At 28.2% G+C, this 21,285-nt stretch overlaps 1 protein-coding gene across 3 annotated transcripts in view; it reads right to left on the reverse strand.

Moving 5' to 3' along the window:
* Sdc (Syndecan) overlaps positions 1–21,285 on the reverse strand; it is a 160,728-nt gene that overhangs the window by 117,006 nt on the left and 22,437 nt on the right. The window contains exon 1 of one of the 3 annotated variants that reach the window (XM_086902732.1): positions 8,135–9,154. The exons of the other annotated variants lie outside the window; for them this stretch is intronic. The gene's annotated coding sequence lies outside the window, so the exon portion shown is untranslated. Of the gene's footprint in view, positions 1–8,134; positions 9,155–21,285 lie in introns of those variants that run through there. 3 annotated transcript variants of the gene reach the window in all.

Below are 21,285 nucleotides of genomic sequence, written 5' to 3' on the forward strand. Positions count from 1 at the left end.
CTATTTTGAGAATTAAATTTTTTCTCTATTTAAATTATTCGACAGCATGGATTTTGTTTCTTCATTTAATTGAAAAGGTTTTTTTTTAAAACTTATTGAATTTATTATCCTGTAATTTATGTTGAAAAATGTATAAATAAATATATATCAACTTTTCGCCCATTTTCGAGTATTATACAAAAAATATAATTTCTTTACTTTCTTTCTTTTTAAATCTTTATTTCACAAATTTTATAAGTTTATAGATAGACGTATTATCTTTTTTAGTGAAATCATTATTTTGAGGAAAATGAAATCAATAGAGATAAAGCAAATTTTAAATTTTTGTACTATAGAATACGAATATAAGTAAAACAGTTATTAATCTAAGATTTAATTACATTTTTTTTCCCTTTGGATCCAAAAACAAAAATTAAGTATAAAAATATAAAGCGCCTCTATTAAAATCGTAATCAAATTTCATTTTCATCTGCAATCGAATGAAAAACGAATGCTGATCCGAAATATATATATTTTTGAAACAAGATTCGATTAAAAAAAAACCAATTAAATTCGGTATCTCTTGGTATTTTTTAACATCCATGTTCGATCGTTGATCTCTTCCACGCCACGTAGCCACGTTAATTAATTGATAATATCTTGCGGATTAACGATTCCAAGTAATACGCCAAAATAATTCGATATTCGAAATCATTCGATACCTATGCATCTATAATCGAAACGTGGTTTTGGTTTATCGACGATTCCATACGTTTTTTTTTTTTTTTGAATAAACAATAGAAAGATAAACACTTTATTTAAAATTGTTACGAATTTTTCATTATCTTCGCCTTATCTCTCGACCAATTTTATTATTATTATTATTATTATTCGAAAACTTGAATTGTTATCGATAATCTACTATACCATTTCGAGTACGAAATTTCTCCCTGATAATAATTTTATATCAATCTTTCCTCCAATTCTGTTTCATCACGAAGAATTTAACATTTAAATCGAAAAGAAGGCATTCGTTAATCGATATTTTTCGATACGTTATGTCCGATAAATACACATTTGTACACTTTAATACATTTAAGAACTGGAAACTTTTTAAATTTTTAAGGATCTATATGTATAAATTTATTTTCCAATTGGACGCATATTGTAATGCCGTATAAAAAAAAAAAAAAAGAAGAAGAAAAAAAAATAATCCTCTCACAATTCATTCGTTCAAATATAAAATAATGTTATCGATAAAATACACGATTTATTGAAATTCGAGTGAGATATTGTATAAAAATAATAAAAATATCATTATTCGCAAATATTAAATATAATGTATACAAGAACGTGTAAAATATGCACAACGATCTATCAATATTTCGATACATAAAAATAACAGAATATTAAATATTATTGCCCTATCTCATAGAACATCCAGGTTGTTCAAATATCCTTTAATTGTCATTAGCAAGAGTTTCCAAGTGGGTGAACCGTTTCCTGAAACTGATAACATTGCTTCGTTGCATAGATTGCAATAACCCACATGTTATACGCCAACTTAATCTTGTGTAACTATCCAAGATGCACGTGTGTCGAAACCTTGGCTAACTATGTTAAAGTGTTTGGAGAGTGCAATTGCTATTTGCCTGTTACGAGAGTGTCGTATTACCTCTTTGATATCGTCTCCTCGTCGAGGAGATACTAAAAACTATTACTCGATCCGCGTTATAGGCATACGTTGGACGTCATCTTGAAATTTCTTAGCTATCGAATCATTGGAATCGTTGTAAAATTATTCTCCTGATAATCTCATTTACTCGAGGCATTTCTCGAGAAATTGTTGAGAAAATCTCGTTTCTATTTAAAGGAATATACACGAGGAATAAACGCATGATTGTGGCACACATTTTAAATTCGACAATTCAATATCTTATCAGTTATTTTATAAATTTTGAGAATAATAATCGCAAATTGTTATTTCTTCTTAAAATAAGAATTCTAAACTAAACTTGTACGCGAAACTACATATAATAAATGTTATTTTAAATTCTATTGAAAAACATCTGTAATATTATTTCTTCTTAAAATAAGAATTCTGAATTTTATTTCAATATCGATATCTACTTTATATTTTAATAATTTCAGAATAATATCCATAATTAATTACAATTTTGCAATTATCTCCAAATACAACATTTAAATTTCATCACATACTCTTCCTTCTGATCCTCGCTATATCACTTCCAATCAAATTTCTAATTTACATTACGGAACGAATGAACAAGAACCATCATCCAAACTAACTTCTCGATTTAAACTATTGAATTACATTACGTCCGGACATAACTAAATTTTTCCCCCCACTTTTCTATATATTTCTTTCGATTTCGACCTAACCTTCCTCCAATCTTCCAAATTGAAGAACAAAATTCCAACAAAATTCTCATTCTCATCAACCGGGAGGGGAAACAAAAAAGAAAAATCTCCGCAGCCTCATCAAATTCTCCCGTTCAATTTCTTCGCTCGCTCTTCCGCGAAAAAACGATATGAAATTCCTGTGGAAACCATCCGACCGTTTTCCACGGTTAAACTGGAGCAGGATGGAATACGCGTTCCTTTCAGGGGCCAAGGAAAAGGATAAACGCACGTTGCGTCGGCTGCTGCCGCGAGATATCGAATGCGACAGGGCCTCCTCCGTCGATGAAAACGTTTACGATCTCGGTCGGTAAATTGCTGTCAACCACTTGACCATTGCGATTTTACGACTGGCGAAAGAACAGAGGGAAATAAATCTTTTGGGGGGAAGAAGAAGTGGGGGGTGGAAGGCTTTTCTTCCTGATTTGAAACGTTCGATTGGTCACTTTATTATTGGACAAGGTTTGTAGAATTACTGGAGTAGTTTTTTTCGTTTTAATCTTGAAATTTTTCAAGTAATCGAATAAACGAGTGAAATTATTATATTTGTGCGTTTTTCTTAATTATTATTATTACTCTTTTAAGGGATATATTTTCATAAATCATATTCGAATAGTTAATTGAAGGCTTACTGTGTTTAAGGGATGATTTTATTTGTTCCATATTTGTGTCTTCGTTTGATATTTGATTGAAGATAATTCTAAAGATTTTTTTTTTGTGTAAAAAGAAAATTATAAGATAATTTGTGTCTTTTTTAATGAGAAATAATAACATCTTGGAGAAATTTTTCTCGGACGTAATTCTTATTATTATTCTTTTTTTTTTTTTTTTCGATATACAAAGATGCCAATTAATTGTATTCGTTTAAAACTATTTTACAAAATTCCAAATAAAAACAATATCCACACGATATAATATTCATGTATCTTTTAAAATCATATTTAAAACTAAACATATATTTTTCGATCATCTTTCAAACGAGTTCTCGCGCAATTTAATCATTTAAAGAATAACGAGCTCGAAGACGCGTGGACTCGATCGGAAATGAAGAAAAAGATCGCTTTTCCTCGAGAAGGCGGGAATTAAAATTCACCGTCCTCCCTTAAAAACGCGACCCCGTATCCAGAGGCCCGGTTGGAAAGCAAATACGTTCCGTGGACTCGTATAAAAGGGCTGAAATATAGCCGTGGCCCAAGGCGAGTTAATTCCATGAAACGTTCCGTGGAAAGAGTGGGCAGAGAATGAGTGGGAATCGGGGCGAGTCGTAAAACCTGCAGCGGTTCTCATCATCTTTAGAGTCGAAGGAACCAAGTCTCCAATCGATTTTCTTTTACAGATATCGTAAATATTTGAGAACGAAATCTTGAAGTTTTTTTTTTTCAGTTTTCAAAAATTAAAGTAAACAAGAGTTCAAGAGTAAAAAGTGATCTTTTTTTTTTTTTATAAAGAAATAAAAAATATAAGAATATTTTGTTAGATTATTCAATAAAAAATTTTAATCTCTTTTTTCAATTCGTATTTTTATTTAGAAAAATTTTCTAATATTAATTTTTATAGACTGTAATTTTATCTTTATTAGAAAAACGTGTGGAAAAGTAACGAGAAATGATTGAAAAATTAAAATTCTCATTCGTTTATATATTTGTGTATATTTATTGCGAAAATTCTAAGTGTTATCACAATTCTCCATGACTTAATTCGTATAAATATAAGCAGAATGAATCGAAAGAAATGAAATATGAAATATATATATATATATATATGTATAAACAGTGAAATTTTCCTTTAAGATTAAGTAATGTACGAGGTCAACATTTTAATTTATTTGTGTCCTAACAAGTATGTCACATTTATATTAAACAAGTTCAAAGTTCGATATTAAATTGATGACATATAATATAACACTGCCTGTACGTCATATTTTCTAAAATCCTTTAAAAAATATTTTTGATATGATTTTTAAATATCTTAATATTGCTTTTAATTATATGATAATAATGTAAAATAATTATTGTTCAATACAATTAAAAATAATTAATATAATTAAAATTATTAAAAATTTATAAGTTTCAATATAATCAAGAATTCCAAAAAAAAAAGAAAAATAATTAATAATAAATATAAATATATATAAATATAATTAAAGTATATAAAATCTAAAATTGTAAAATACAGGAGAAAATATAATACGACTAATCCAAATCAATCATTTCTTAATCCAATTATTTCAAGCAAAAATTAATAAACAACTAATTCAAAATAATTACAGTAATATCCATTTTAGATATTTGCCTATTTTATAACGTCCATCGTCATTCTCACTAATTCTTGGAAATGGAAGCTAAATATAAAGTGATATTACTGTATCTCTTAATTCAACTATAATAGTGCGTTTTAACGTTCACAGGAGTTGAATCCAGATATTTATCTGAGCAATTTACTTCTACAGATTTAACTAAACGAAAAAAAGAAAATGAGAGTAAGTCAAATAAAGGATCAATTTCAAATTTTATTCAGTAATTAATCTCATTTAATATACTTGAAGTTCATTCTAAGTTCACATTCAAGTATCGGATAATATTAATTAATATTAAAAATTATTGTTATTTATTAAAGAAGAAGAACACATCAAATAATATCAAATATATCAAAAAATAATTTTCGAAAGTTTCACTTTCAAAAAATACAAACTAAATATTTAAATCATTATAACATTATAAGATTGTAAATAAATTTCATTAAATATGACAGATTTCAGTTACAAGCTACAATATAAAAGAAAATATAATATAATATTTGATAAAACGTGATCATTTCCTCACAATTATTTATATATCACATCACAATACTATTAAAATATTAAAAACGAAAACAAAAGCAAAAAAAAAAAAAAAAAAAAAAAGGAATCAAGTCAAAAAATCAACAAATTTCCCTAAAATCCCAATGATTTCCAAAAACAATATTATCCCAACTACAAACATCTCCAAGATTACCATCGACGTTCCTACATGCGGGAGATTCCGCTTTATTTCCGCGAAAATGTTCGTCGAACGAGGGGAACAAAGCGATTCCGGGGACTACGTCCGGTTACAAGGAAAATTTCTCTGGAAACTAGCCACTGGGATCCGATTAAGGGAAGTTCGAGGAAGAAGGGCAGCCAGGTGAAATATGAACGAGCAAGAGTGTGGAGGGTACGAAAATACTTTATGGCGTCGGTGAAACGGCTGGGATTTTAACCCGTCGAGACTCTATTCGATTAGTTAACGGAGCTAGTCCGTTGGTTTTAGTTTAACCGGTTGATCGTGGTAAAAGTTGGTTGGAAAATATATAATGGTGAAAAATATAGAAATATTGATGTATAAAATCGAATCGACTTTGTTTAATGAAGAATAATTTTGTTTCTTTGCTCGATTGTATTCCTTGTATAATGTAAAAAAAAAAATTAATACGTATAGTTTGTATTTATATTATTGCGAATTTAATCATTGATATCATTGAATAATAATATGAATTATTATCAATTATTATTATTATTATATATTTAATATTAAAGTATACCATTTATCAGTGTTAAATATTAAAAAAGTTAAGTAGATAAATTGTAATATAAATATAACTACAATATATAATTCAATATGAATTATATAATTATATATTCAATACTATATATATTTTGTAAATATTAAATTATATATATATTATTACATTAAATTACATACTATATATCAAAATTACTTGATGATCGTTTAAATCGAGGTATCAAATCATAATTACACTAGATTTTACATTTTAATTTATAATGTAAACTATAGTAAAATAGTATATTTTATCTCTAAAATCAAATTGCATTAAATAAAGATATAAAATAAATCAAATTTTATCCAAACTATTGATCATTTATATAATATCAGTTGAGAATAAAAATGATACAACATAATTAAAAATAAGTTATAATTTTTTAATTGAAAAAAGAAATTTCATTTTCTAACAAATATTTAAAAATAATAAAAAATTTTTTACTCACATTTCTTTCCATATAAGATTGATTACAAATCATTTAACACATACCTGCAACAGAAAGAAAAAATACATATTTAATATTATAAAATAAAAGACAATTTATTTTATAAATTATTCCTCAAAAAAAAAAACACAAAAATCAGTGAAATCAATAATACAATATTAAAAAAAATGTATACATTTGATTTATTAATAAATATTCCCAATTTAAAATGAGACGCGTAAAGACAAGAAGAAACCTCGAAATACTAGCCTTATTCTTTACAGATCCCGGTCAGCCGAAAATTCCAGAAGGCAGCAACTTTCGTCATCAGGATCGGCTCGATAGAGGTTAATCCAGCTACGAGCCGAGGATTAAACAAAGACTGATTCGTGGAAATTAAATTCTTATAAGCCAACAATGGCCGCCACTTTACTTGTGGTGTAAATATGTTGAAAAGTGTAAAAATAATCTCAAAGAAATGAAAAATATAGCGACAAATCTCCTACATTATTGTATTAAACTTTTAGCTAGATATCTTCATAAGTTAAACTAGTATGAATAATTTGGAAATGTAAAATTATCTATAATTAGTTTTTGATGAAAAGTATCTAATCATATTGGATATTTCATAAAAAATTTATATTAAAAAAAAAAAAAACTCAATACCAATTTTATTATATATATATATATTAACTTAGAGATTCATTCATAGATTTTAAGAAATATATTCATTTCTTATTTCTAAGAAATCTTAAGAATGAATATTGAATTATATATAATTTAATTATTTAAAGAGAATGATTATTAAAATAGAATGCACAATAAAAAATCATTCTTTTTTAATTTCTTCTGATTTTAATTGCTTCTTCTAGCATATTTAGTTTCTTTTTAGAAGTTACGGACTAATAACAAATAATTGACATAATAGAAATTTTGATTTTTTTCTCTATTAATTATTTTTCATTCAAATAATATAATTCCTAAATCTAATAAGTAAGTTGAATTAACAAATTCATTTAATAATTTTGGTTAAATTTTTTCATTAAACTAAAAATCCAATAAATAAAAATTCATAATATTTCCATAATAAATTCTCCAAAGGATATTTAATTAAAATGAAACAAATTCAATTGATTATATTTATCACAAAAATTTACCAATATCTAGCAATCATTTTATCAAAAATACTAACCAATAAATAATAAAACTTCATTTACCAAACCATACTCTTAGAAATAAACAATTCACATAACGTAGAAATTTAAACTTTCCCAAACTCAATAATCTCTCTTTCAAATAAATAACAATTAAAGTTCCTAATAAATGAATTTAATCAATAAAATTTTGCTTGACAAACTAACTAAAAATCCAATAAATAATTAAAATTAATTCTTTTAGGATTTATTGATTGATATTGTTAATCTCCATTTATTTTTACCTAATCTTTAATCTCTACTTAATTAAAATAAAACAAATTTAATTGATAATATTTACGTTCAATAGCAAATAATTGAACAATCAAGTATCAAATTAAGATAATCATTTTATATTAACCTATAAAAGAATTCCATTTACCTGAACCAGTAACAATTTATATAATAAAAATATATAATAAAAATTCATCAATTTTTTCTATTATTAATAATTCAAAGAATAGAAATCAAGTGTAAAAATATCAATTAATAGGAAATTAACCAAAAATTCAATGAATGAAATTCATCTCATAAATACCTTTAATAACCTCTCTTTGGAATACTTCATCGAAACAAAACAAATTCAACTGATTATATTTATCACATTCAACACAAAATTTGCTATTTATCATGAACATTATCTTACAGCAAAATTCATTCACAGAATCAACAATTTATAATAACACAACACAATCTCTCTTTCAAATAATAGAAATCCAAATTTTCAATAACTGAACTCAATCATTAAAACTTCACTTGATATGAAATTAATCAAAAATCCAATAAATGGAGATCCTAACTTTATAAAATATTCACTTAATAAACTCTTTTTAGAGATAACTGTCAAATAAAACGAGAGCTGAATTTAACTGATTAATTCATCGACACACCGCCAGAGGGATATCAGGGAACAACGAGAGAAAAAATACAGACACTAGGCGGAGCTCGAATCGATTTCTCGTTTCGATCGACTCCGAGATCTCGAGGATGCACGAGAAAACGAAAGTAGTACCGTACGGCAGCTGTTCTCGTGGCCATTTCCATACCAATTTCTATTCTATTTCCGTTGACGTGGCAATGGCGTTCAATTATAGACTGCAATATCGAGAGGCACGTTCCCCCAATAACTGCATACCCGTCTCTATCGATATCTCGACCGCCATTCCTACCGATTCTATCCGGTTGTGTTTCTACGTCTGTCCTCTTCGCTCTTCGAGTTTCGTAATTATCTCGAGCAGCACACTCGAGACGACAGAGACTGCGCGTAATCGAAGGATTGTTTTGAAATTTTTTTTTTCATTCTTTTTTCTTTTTTTCTCCTTTTTTTGCGTTATTTGGTAGAGAAATTGAATTTTTGAAGAAGAACAAAATGGTTTTGGACAAACGTGGTTAACTTGCTCAACTATTGCTTGGAAAGTTTGATTTGAATTGATTAGGTTAACTGAATCGACTTCGATTTATACGACGAGAAATTTGTATACGAATTTTTTATTTTATCTGACTCAAAATATCTTTTAAGATTTTATACACATGTATTAAAAGATATATACGTATATTATTATTATATCCTTGTTTTAATTTGTGTAATTAATAATAATATATTCAAATAATATTTAAGTTATAAGTAAGAAATAAAAATTAAAGAAGTGGAACAATTGGAAAATTTGATTCATTCCTTAAATATCACAATGCGTATTTTACTTTTTTATTTTATAAATTTTCATACATTTAAATTTTTCATAAATTCATGTACATTGAGATTCAGTTACATTATATAAACGCAAAGTAACTAACGGAATTTTTTTTCTTTTGAAGGCCAATGCGATTCATGAACGAAATGCTTGTTTCCTGGACATCGAATATAGATCTGTTAGACGTTTCAGTCATTAAATCCCGCGGAAAAGACTCGTCGGATGAAACAGAGGTTATTCCAACTAGAAATGAAACTGTAATAAAATCGTCGCGATAATCACGCATCAAGATTCCATTCATTGAGTGCAATATATGACCTCCACCTTTTTTTTCGAAAAAGAGACATTATTTATTTCGCATATTCCAGTCATCAAGATTCAAATATCTTTATATTTATTTTTCTTCTATATTTAATGATACAAGATAAACATTATCTTAAATAGAAAGAACATTTTGCGTATTTTCAGTTTTATTAGCATTATGGATGAATTCCGTGAGATTTGTATTTTATTTAAATCTTATAATATTCATAAAACCTACGCAGAATTTATAACTATGAACTCTAATTTTTAAACATGTTTAATTTAACACTAAAATTTCTATTTTAAAATTCAATCCAACTTTTTATATATCCTAAATACGAGATATTAATATTTTTAGAAACACACAGTCATTACACTTTGCTAGGCCAGATATAACAGATTGAATCCAGACCTTGATCGAAAATAATTCACATATTCAAATAACTGGAGTCATCGGGAAAATATTTAACACATTTACATCTTTACGTAAGATATTTCGATTCTTAAACAGCATTACAAATATCCACACACTTTGAACAACACCAGAATCTCAATTGAAAAGCAAAAGCAACATATTTCTATTCAACTTGAAATATACTCTAACATCTCAAACATCGTCACAAGCATCCAGAAACTTCAAACAACAAAATCTCGATTAAAAAACTTTTAACCTATCCGCTAATCTCTCTCCTCGTAATCGACGAGTTACCTCCTCCTACGTTCTTTCACTGCGTACTTTCCCTTTTCGCGAGGAGGGGGAGGAGGGGTCGGTTCTCGTTTGACGAGGGCACACCGTCAAAGGACAAAGGGGTGACAGAGTCAAGGAACAATGCCTCTGGTGCCCCCGTTTCTCCCATCCGCGCACCAGATATACCGGAATTAATTATATCCGTGCTCTGACAAAGGATGAAAGGGGTTGAGGGCGGGCCGTGGAACGTAGAAACTAGAAAGGAGTGCGGGGATAAACGTTGGCCACGGAACTGCGGAAGAAACTGGGAAACAGAGAAGGAGGAGAACATCTGGCGACGCGCTATGAATTTACGAGCTTCTTCTTCCATGGAGAGTCGAGTGGCAGAGGAGGGGGAGGGGATGCGTGGCTTTTTGCGATTGATATTTGGTGGAAGGCAAGAAGGATGCTTGATGAACGTTGCTCTCGAGGGAGAACATCTCGAGAATAATTAGAAATTGTTTTGTTGAACGTGTAGGGATGTGTAGGGCAATTTTAAGAAGTTTGAAGGAATATTGATTAATTTTTTTTTTTTTTTTTTGTTAATTTGGTGGCGAAGAGAAATAAAAATTGTGCGATTGTTTTTTGTAAGATTCATTTTTTTATGAAGTACCATCGGTTGGCTTTGAAATTTTGAGAGGAATGTATAGAGTAATATTGGAATGGTAAACGAGTAACGTAGTAATGCTTTATAATAATATTCCTTTAATAATATTAATCTGATCTCTTTGGATAGAAATGTTTAGATAATTCAAATTTCTTTGTCTGAAATTATGGATGTGAAATAAAAGAGGTGAGAGGAAAATAGTAAAAAATAATAAATCAATGCATGTTTTCTTAATCAATGGATATACATATCGATTAAATATTTTTAAATTATATATTTTCATTTCGAATAAATAAAAATTTTTATCTGGAAAATCATCTGGTATACAATTTTAATACGAAAATCTAATTAGTTTTAAAATATATTTAAAAAATTTGGAAAACTGTAATTATTAGAAAATAAATTATTGTATCCCAAAAAATTAATATTCTTATCATTAAAATTTTTATGATTATGTTTAAATTAAATTAACTATATTCCAAAGTATTATAACTATATCTTTTTATAACTTTTTTTTTATATAATCAAATTTAAAAGAAAATCAAATAATAGTTCATAAGATGACTTAGAATTAAAAGATATAACAAGATGATCCATCATATGAAATAATGAATCATGGATAATTCAGTACTAAATCGGGACAATTACGTGATAGAAGGATGTATTATACATTCATTTCCGCATCGTTCACGCAAGAAACTAGAATATATTTTTGAATATATACCATGAATCGAAGTAAGTTCGAAGTCTAAAATTAGCTTATGACATTGCATATCATGCCACTAGATATATTCCTTATTGAATTTATCTGAATTATTAATCTATTGCCAAACAAAATTAAAAAGATTATATTATACAAAAAGAAAAATCAACAAAATCAAAAGAGACTTTGATATAAAAAAAATATATATATAATAAAATAATTCAAATTTAAAAATATGATACAAACTCGAGCAAGTAATCCAAATAGTCTTAAGATATTCTTTTTAAAAGTACAAGTAGAATTCGCAAAAATTTGCAAATCTCTTTCTTTAAGAAAACTTAGAAATTTACGAGATTTAATGCACATAATCGTATGCGAACAATTTTTAAAATAAATTTTTTCGATAAAAGTTTGTGGTTACAAACGAAGAGAAATAGTATTAAGCGGAGATAAGATTTTTAATCAAGAGATAAAAGTTTCTTGTCTCCCTTTTTGTCAAGAGGAATTAGATGGCTCGTTCAATATCCTCTCAAAATGGCGCCATTGTGTCTTCGAGGCGAGAGTAGCGGTTCTAAATTGTATCACATGTACTATACTGTTATCCGCGCATCTAGATGCTAGCTTGCACTGGCTTCTGCTAGCTCTCAAGTAGATTTGGTAGTGCATTTAGCTTAATTGGCATTGGAATTTAAAGTAACACCGTATCTACCCTGCGACAATCAAATAAACGTAACTTATCACTTGAATCAACGTGACAAATTTGCATTGCGAAAATTCGTTAAATTCTAATTCACGAAATTTAGATCTTAGAACTCTTTAAATTCTTGTCCTAACGCTTGTCTTATAATCTTAGCTGCTAAAATATTTCAGAAAGCAAAATTTTTTATTTCATTTTAGAATTAAACTTCTTAAACTGAAATTAATCCTCTTCCGACATAAAGAAGTTTAAAAATTGCGTGAAATTCGTAAAAAAAAAAAAAAAAAATCGTACAAATTTTCGAAAAAATAAAAAAAATAAGAAAATAACAACAAGAATGAAAACAAGAATAAATCACAATAATATAATTCTTATAAGCAAAAATAAAACTTTTAATAAAATTTATATCTGATCTTTTATTTCATGATCTTGATATCTGTCGGGTATCTATTAATATTAATATTCTAATTTTTCTCTCAAAGATGATAAAAAATACAAAAATTTTTAAATTGCAACAAAATTTTCGAAAAATATTAAAGAGGAAGAAAGAAATGAAGAATGAAAACAACGAGAAATGAAAAATAAAATATAAAATATTCTGATGAACTCTAATGACAGGAAGAGGAATATCAATTATAAAGACAAACGAAAGGGATGAATTTGAAATACGGAATAACAAAAGAAAAAATCTGGCATAAAATACACTAACATAGAAGAAGAAGCATTAACAACATGAATCATCAACATTGGAATATAGGGAAGAAAAAGAATGGAAGGATGAAAGGGAAAGAAAACAAGGTGAACCATCGAGAAAGGTAAGATGTACAATTTAAACAATTAAACAAAGGCAAAAGGATTGGGGAAAATAAATAATGACACGGACAAATTGTAAGAGAATAAGGTAAACAGAGGGAGAAATCCTTCGTAAAGGGTGAGGAAGATGAGAAATGTTGTTTGAGCGATGAAACATGGAAATAAGGAGAAATAGAGATTAGAGGAATGTGGAAAGTAAAAATGAAGAGAGTGGAGATTAAAAAGTTGGAAAGATGAAAGATGAAAAAGAGAAAAAATAATGTAACCAAGTAATATAAAAGCAAAGATGAAAGAGGATAAAAAAGAACAGAAACGAATACTTTTTATGAAATTTGCAGAGAAGTACAGAGAGCAAAGATAGATTAAAAGAAGATTTAAAAAATGAGAAAGATAAAGATTGAGAAAGAGAAAAATAATGCGAACAAAGAAGATGAAAGGGGATGAAAATTAATTTGAAAAATTAGAATAGGCAGAAAAGTAGAAAAGGTAAAATTAAAAACGGAGAAAGTAAAATTAGAAATAGAGAATAGAAAAAGAAAAATGAATACTTTTTGTAAAATTTGAAAAATGAAAGTAGAATGATAAAAGAAAAGAAATTAAAAATATAGAAAAAGTAAAAGGGAGATCAACTAGAGTTAAAGAAGAAAACTATTATATTAAAAAATAAATAAAAAATTGGAACTTGAAAGATTAGAATAAATATTTTCTTTAATAAAAACTTGAAAAGAAAATGAATAAGAATATTAAAAATAAAAATAAAAAAAAGAGAAACGAATATTTTTTTGTAAAGTTAATAATTAATTTTTTTTTTTTACATATAAGAAAGTAAAACAAAAGAAAATGAAAGATTAAAATGAACGAGATTAAAAAATGAAAGAAATAATCACGTACAAGAAGCTGAAAAACATTTTATAAAAAAAGAAAAAAATCGAGTATTGTTTTTATTTAAAAAAAAAAAAAAGAACAAATAAATAAATAAAAGCTGAAACTTGGAAGCATAAAATAAATGGGATTAGAAAACAAAAAAATCAAATTAAAAAAGAAAAGAAGAAATGGAAAAAAAAAACAATAGAATCGAAAAACAATAACATAAAAATAAAAAGAGAGAAGAAATGAAGTGGAATTTTTATCAAAGACAGATTTAAATAAAAGATTTCAAAAAGATCAAAGAAAAATTTTGAATAATACTTAAACAAAAATAATTGAAATCAGAAGAGAAGAAAATTAATATTTATGAAAAATTTTTATAGAAAACAAATAATATTGAATAAAATATTATATATAGCAATTATTATCATCAATATTAAACAGTGTTAATTAAGTCTATTATTTCAAAAAAATTTCAGCAAATGAAATTACAACTTATCATTCATCATCAAAATATCGATTAATAAATATATTATAATAATAAAAATTGTAAAATAGATAATAATAAATGAACAATATTATAATGTTATATACAATTATAATATTTTATTCATTTATAACACTTTCATTACTTTTTACATTTATTTATTTTATTATTAAAAAAATTATTAAAATCTTTGGAAGAAATAAGATAGAGTAATTAGTTCATTTCTTAATTAACTATTGATTTATATTTTTTTTTTCATGTATTACAAAATCAATGAAATTAAATATAACAATGTCCAGTTTACTGTTACACTTTCTTCTCTTTTAAATATCACAATTATTCCTAGCTACTCTTGGGAATAAATCTGACTCCAATTTTTAAAGCATGCATATGCATTTATTTAAAAACTAAAAAAAATATATATCATACATAACAAAACACAAACACTTTTTTCCATTTTATTCATAAGAAATATTTTTCTTTCTTATTTTTCACTCATATGAAGTGAATGAAATCAAGAGTTCAATTGTCAATTATTTAATTTCACGTTCTACTACACGCTTATTATTAAACTACGAATATTTATGCAAATTCAAATTTTTATTAATTTTTAATTCTATTATATTAACATTAACTTTAATTTCTATTATTAACATTAGAAATATGAATGCTTGAACAGCAATTCATTTTTTTAGATATCTTATTATCTATTACTTCACTTTGAATATATATCGTGTCTTTTTATGTGCATTCTATAAATTTTCTATACACAAATACAAAAATATCTGCACTTTACTTGCTTGCATTCATTATTTCATAATTTCCATTAAATAGAAAACTCTATTTACCTATTCTAAAAAGAAGAAGATCTCCGTTTTCTAAACGTATCTAAATTTTCTTTCAGATTCTTTTTTTAAACTCTTCATCTCCTTTCTCTCTTATGCCCTCGAATAATTTCTACCCTTTAAAGAGAAACAGGGAAGATACCTCGGTATTTTAAGCTGGCGCGATTTGTTTTGATGAGAGACTAACGAGACTGTCTCACGCATGCTCTGCCCACGCTTCACTTCCACGCTTTTCCATGTCGTTTCCTGTCTGTCTTACCGACTATTTTTCCTTTCCCTTTCTTTCTTACCGTCGCAACGAACATATACCTCCACTATCTCTCTCTTTCTTCTCCCATTCTCCTTGTTATCGACGAGTCTACGCTTACGCGTCTCGCCGTATAGCCTCTTCCTTTTCGTTTCCACCCTTCTGCTCGATTCTTCTCGTTTAATTGCTTCCTCTCTTTTGTGTATCCGTTTCTGCCTTCGTTCTCTATTGTTTCTTTGCGCGGTTTTGTTCCTTCCTCCCATGTTTTTTTTTTTTCCCTCCCTTTTTTCTGTCGTGGTTTTAGATTAGATGTTTGATTTAACATTTGAATGAGTTTTGTTACTTTGCACAATTGAATTATTATAGCTCAATAATGTGATAAATGCACTTGTTTCTTGATATTAATATTAATATATAAATTATTATAAAATATAAAATCCCTCTTCTCTCTTCGGTTTTCTCCATTCATTTTTTTGAAAATGAAGGACAAAGGGCCAATTATCTGTGTTTTGTCTGGGAATTTTTTGATGAAAAACTAACGGGAATATGGAGAGAAGGCGAAATGTGGGACAGATGGATGGATTTTCGATGGGGAAAAGAGAGGAGGTGAAAAGGATTTCTCATTGGCAGAATAGCTACTTTGTCATGGAATTTTTATAAAAAAAAAAAATAAGTGATGCAAGGTAAGAGGTGGAGCACTCATCTGCCTGGAATTTTGATGCAGAAACAAAGAACAAAGAGTGCTGTGTTTAGAGGTGAGAGGGATGGGCGTGGATTGCTTATCGTCTGGCTGATGTCTGATTAGAAAAAAAAAATGAAAAAAGAAAGAAAGAATAGTTTCTGAATATATATATAAATAAATATAGTTAGAATAATCATGAGGAGAAATAAAATTTAAAATTATAAAACTTAGTTTTTTATAATTTTTTGTTAAAAAATTCACACTCTGAAATAATAAAGTTTATTTCTTCATCAGAAAATAAAAAAAATTTTGAAAAAAGAATATGTATAATTCTTAATTGTAAATGTTTGTACACTTCTTAATTGCATTACTTAAAAATTGTATAGAATTATAGAAGTTTTATTAAAAGAAATAAAAATATACTAGTAACTAATTAAAACAATAATATAGCAATAATTTGATTCTGAAAAGTTTTATAAATAAGAGATATGAAAATTTACTTTCTTAATTTAAGTTTCTTTTTTTATTAAAAATTTATTAAAAACGGAAAATATTAAAGTTTTATCATTTAAAAATTTTAACAAATAATATAAAAGAATATTTGGTAATATTTAATTGTGTCTATTTGAATGAATATTTTTAAACAATTAATTTTAAAAAATTCATAAAGTTTCTTTACGAAAACTTCTAAGAAAAAAAAAAAAATAAAGAAGAATTCCTTTTTTCAATTTCATTTAAAAAAGAAAGTATTGAAGGTTATATCTATCAATTACAAATTTTACATATAAATAACTTGCAAAATGACATAAGAAAACAACTAATCTATTTAATCTATTTATTATTTTTACTTATTAATTTCAATTCCATTGAAAGATAAATTAAAATTATCGTATTAAAGATTAAAGTTGAAACTACAGCTATTTAAAAAAAATAAATAAACAAGTAAAAAATCTTTTAAATCAAGGAACAAAACAATAATTCTCCGTATTCAGGGATTTTCATAATGGAAGAAAATTGTTGACGATAATAAAACTCGTTCCATTGATTTACATTATTTGTTACACTTTAAACACGCGTAGATAGACTAAAATGACTAATAAAACTAACTATAAAAATAACTTCTCATCGAGAAGAGAGAGGTAAATAATATATCTCACATCGGAAGAAGAAGATTACAATGTTCAATTTTCAAAGAAGAATATATCCATTAAGAGGAATATCGTCCCCAAAGGAAAATAAGAGCAAACGAGTTTTTCATTATTTCTACCTAAGAATTCTCCACTATATAAGACGCCGGGAAAATTACACACCGAGAATAGTTTTATATCCACCTCATGGAAAAACGGTTCCTGTTAACCGTCGAACGAACCTCGTTTCGAAGTGCTACGCGAAAAACTCTTTGTAACCGGTCGAGAGACTTGCAAGATTCCCAATAATAACTTTTACGAGGCTTGAAACTTTCTCAAAAAGAATGTTTCAGCTCGCTTGTGAATAAAAAAGAATAAGAGGGGAGGAGAAGAAAAATCGTATACGTATGGGAGAATAGAATAACGAGCATCGGTTATTCGTTTTGCAAGACGCGCGCAACATTCCACGCATCGCTCACTTCCGGTTAACAGGCCGATTCCTCCGTGAGCTATAAAATTCCTCCGATTTTTTTTTTTTTTTTTGATATTTCGTTACGATACATTCGAGGGAGAAAAATGTCCACTTAAAACAACTGTCAGAGTGGCATTTCGTTTTTTTTTTTTTTTTTTTTCCCCTCTATTTTAATTTCGGCGATAAATGCGGTGGAAAAATTGAAATCGTGTTATCGTTTTGGAGATATTTCGGGATAACCGAATGTTTTGTTTTTGAAAAGGAAAGGAAAAATATTTTTAAAAATGGCGAATCGTAAAAATAACTTTTTCCATCGATCGAAATTAAATTATTTAAATTTATTCAAAGACGAAAGATAAATCGTGATACGTTTGTCTCAACTGTAACAAACGTCTAATTTAAATATTTTATTAAAAAAGAATAATAAATCTTAAAAATTAAAAATCGAAAAAAGCGAAAAAAAAAAACAGAGACGAAAGATCCTTAAAAATTGAGTACATCCGAATCTCTAACAAAGAATTTCAAATATTACAAAATTTACAATAGGTCAATCACGTTATTATTTGGAAAAAGGGAAATATAAAATTCGACCGGTTCAGAAATCCATAGAAAATTGGACGACAACGTTTCAATAAAAGAGGAACCAGTTTCACGATATAGAATATATTCTCTCAAAAATTTCCATTTCTCTCCATTCTTCTCGTGTCTTTCAATTCTCACCCCTTCAGACCACCTTTCATCCCTCGTCCAACTGACGACGGTACACCAAGCCCGGAAACAAACAGTCGAATAAATAAGCAGGAGCTGTCATACACGGATTGGACGAATTCTGTAGGGATAAATCTCAGGACTGGTTGATCCTCGGATATCACGCAAACATTGTTGGTCACAAGGATTATCGTTTAATCCTTAATTTCAACCGGCGACGAGACAGTAACGCAATATTTGCATATAACGGGGAATTAGATGGGCAACATGACGGAGAGGAAAACGTTTCGACAATGAGACGAGTCTAATCTAGAAAATCTAACGTTAATTTCACATTGATCAAACTTCGTCATACCATCGCCTGGATGTCCCAGCCTTACTTTTAAACTAAACCTCCAATTCTTCAAAACCAAGAATCAATCTTCCTCCTCTCCAAAGACAATCCTCCAACCGAGGAGTCTGAAACTACGGCGGCGTATGGCTCTAGGTTACAGGATAATTTAAGACAGTTTGAAGTAATACGCGAGACACGGCTCCTCCGTGCCGCGCCTCCTCTAATTTCCCATTATGCAAATGCTCGCGGTGCTCGCGATACGCGACGAGAAACCGGAATTAATTAACCCGGCGAACGACTTCGACTTTGTCTTCGGCCAGGCTCGCTATCGAGCTCGTTTAAAGGCTGATAAAGTAATAACTCCAACTACGAGGAGGGGGGGAGTGATAAGATTTGTTTGCAATTTAATTTCGCATAATCAAACTAGTCGTTTGGAGAAGGAAAAGGGAAAATTAATTTTTGGTTATCCCGATTATTAATGTTGACTTAAATAATGGAGAAATTGGAAAAATTAAAAAATTTCTTTTACGTACGTATACATCTAACGTAATTTATTTTGTAAATTTTCAATAACATTGCTATAGAATTTATATATCAAAATATCCAAATTTTGTAATAACAATTATCAGGTCACGCAAGAATCTCAAAGGGAGGGAGAAATGATATGAGATAGGAAAGGCGTTGCCATTTCACGAAAAATTTCTCCCCATAATACGTGTGGAAGTTGAAGGTATTCCCTGTCGCGCACGAAATAAAGATGAAAAATCGAAGAAGGAAGAGATTGCCCCGATATGCGTATCGATTCGTCGACGCCTCTGGCATCCATATCACGAGTTAACGAGAAGGGCTCTGTGGGTGTGCGTGTGTATCGTCTACGAGGAATTTCCGCCAAGGAAATTCTTCGAATTCTTAGCTTCGACGGGGGGTGAATGAAAAAAGGGATACGCAGATAAAAAAGAAGGAATTAGAGCGTTCTGTCGATAACGGAACACGTAGATGGCGTAGCTGAGTTATTGCAAAGTAAATTTTATCTTCTTCAGAAATAAATATTTCTTTGTTCCTGATCAGGAGACAATCCTTTCCTTAATGTTTTTCTTAGGAATATTTTATCTTATGAGTTTTGATAATTGCATAATTTGTTATTTTTAAATTACAATAATTTAAAAAGAATTATATACAAAAGAATTATTCTATTTAAATATAATTAAATGTATTTAAGGAACAAATTGTGTTTAATATTTGATAAAATCGTATGAAATTTTTATGAGAAAAATCATAAAATAACATTTACATATTATGTATAATATTCAATGTAACGTAATATTACTTTCTTTTGCGAGAGAAATCGCCATTTTTATTATTCTTCTATTCTTATTTATTTAGTAAAATCTACTACTACTACTAAAAATTGTAATTACTTTTGCATAAACATCCCCATTCTAACATCAGAAAAATTATCCCAGTTCGAGAATCTTTCTCAATTAAAAAAAAAAAGAGAGAGAGAGAGAGAGAGAGAGATAATCCTGAAATCCTGTAGAAATAATTGAATCGGGCGGAAGTTAGTCTGCGATAGTTTCGTCTTCCGGTCGGAAGTTTCTCCTCCCGCATTGCAAAGGTAACTCATCGAGCGAGGATTGAGGAGGAATTTATCGCGTCGTTCGAATTCATCGCCGTGGCCTATGGATTAGTTATCGAAAGCGGGGGGAGGGAAAAGTATAATCCTGTTAAATCCGTCGCTCCTGATTCGTAGGGTATTCATAGATTAAATTGAACCAATCGAATCTCGTCTAATTTAATCGAGAACTTATATTATTAAAATATAAAAAAAAAAAAATCGCGAAAAAAACTAGGATTCGGCCATTGTTGTGCTGAAAAAAGAGGGAGTCGTGAAGGAAGCACTGAGAAACGATATCATTCGATTGTAAGTGGAATTTTTGTGCCAATTTTTCGTGACGTGATAGGGAAGAGTTGTTCAATATCTGCTCTACTTTTATCGGATATTAGCACTTTCTTTTTTCTTTTCAACGTGTAACGTGATGTAATAGTGTTATTAAAAGAAGATATTTACATTCGATGGGAAACAAGTTTTCTTCATGTTTTCTACACGAATGGCATAAATAGATATATTTGTTTTTCGATATTTATGAAAATTGAATGTTATAAATAAATTTAATCATATTTTGGATGGAGGACACAGGAGGACAATATATATGTTATCTGCACGATATTTTGTAGAAGATCTTTTTTGAAGCTATATTTAAAAAATTGCAATGTTTCAATTTCAAATAAGTAAAACTGATTAACATTATATAAATTTAATCTTGTTTGACATATATTTTCAACAAAACTTTGTCTTGAATTTATTTTAAAAATCCGCAG

Source organism: Apis florea, unplaced genomic scaffold (assembly GCF_048593485.1).
Source record: "Apis florea isolate Af1SG1 unplaced genomic scaffold, ASM4859348v1 contig_2272_pilon, whole genome shotgun sequence".
NCBI classification, from domain to species: Eukaryota; Metazoa; Arthropoda; class Insecta; order Hymenoptera; family Apidae; genus Apis; species Apis florea.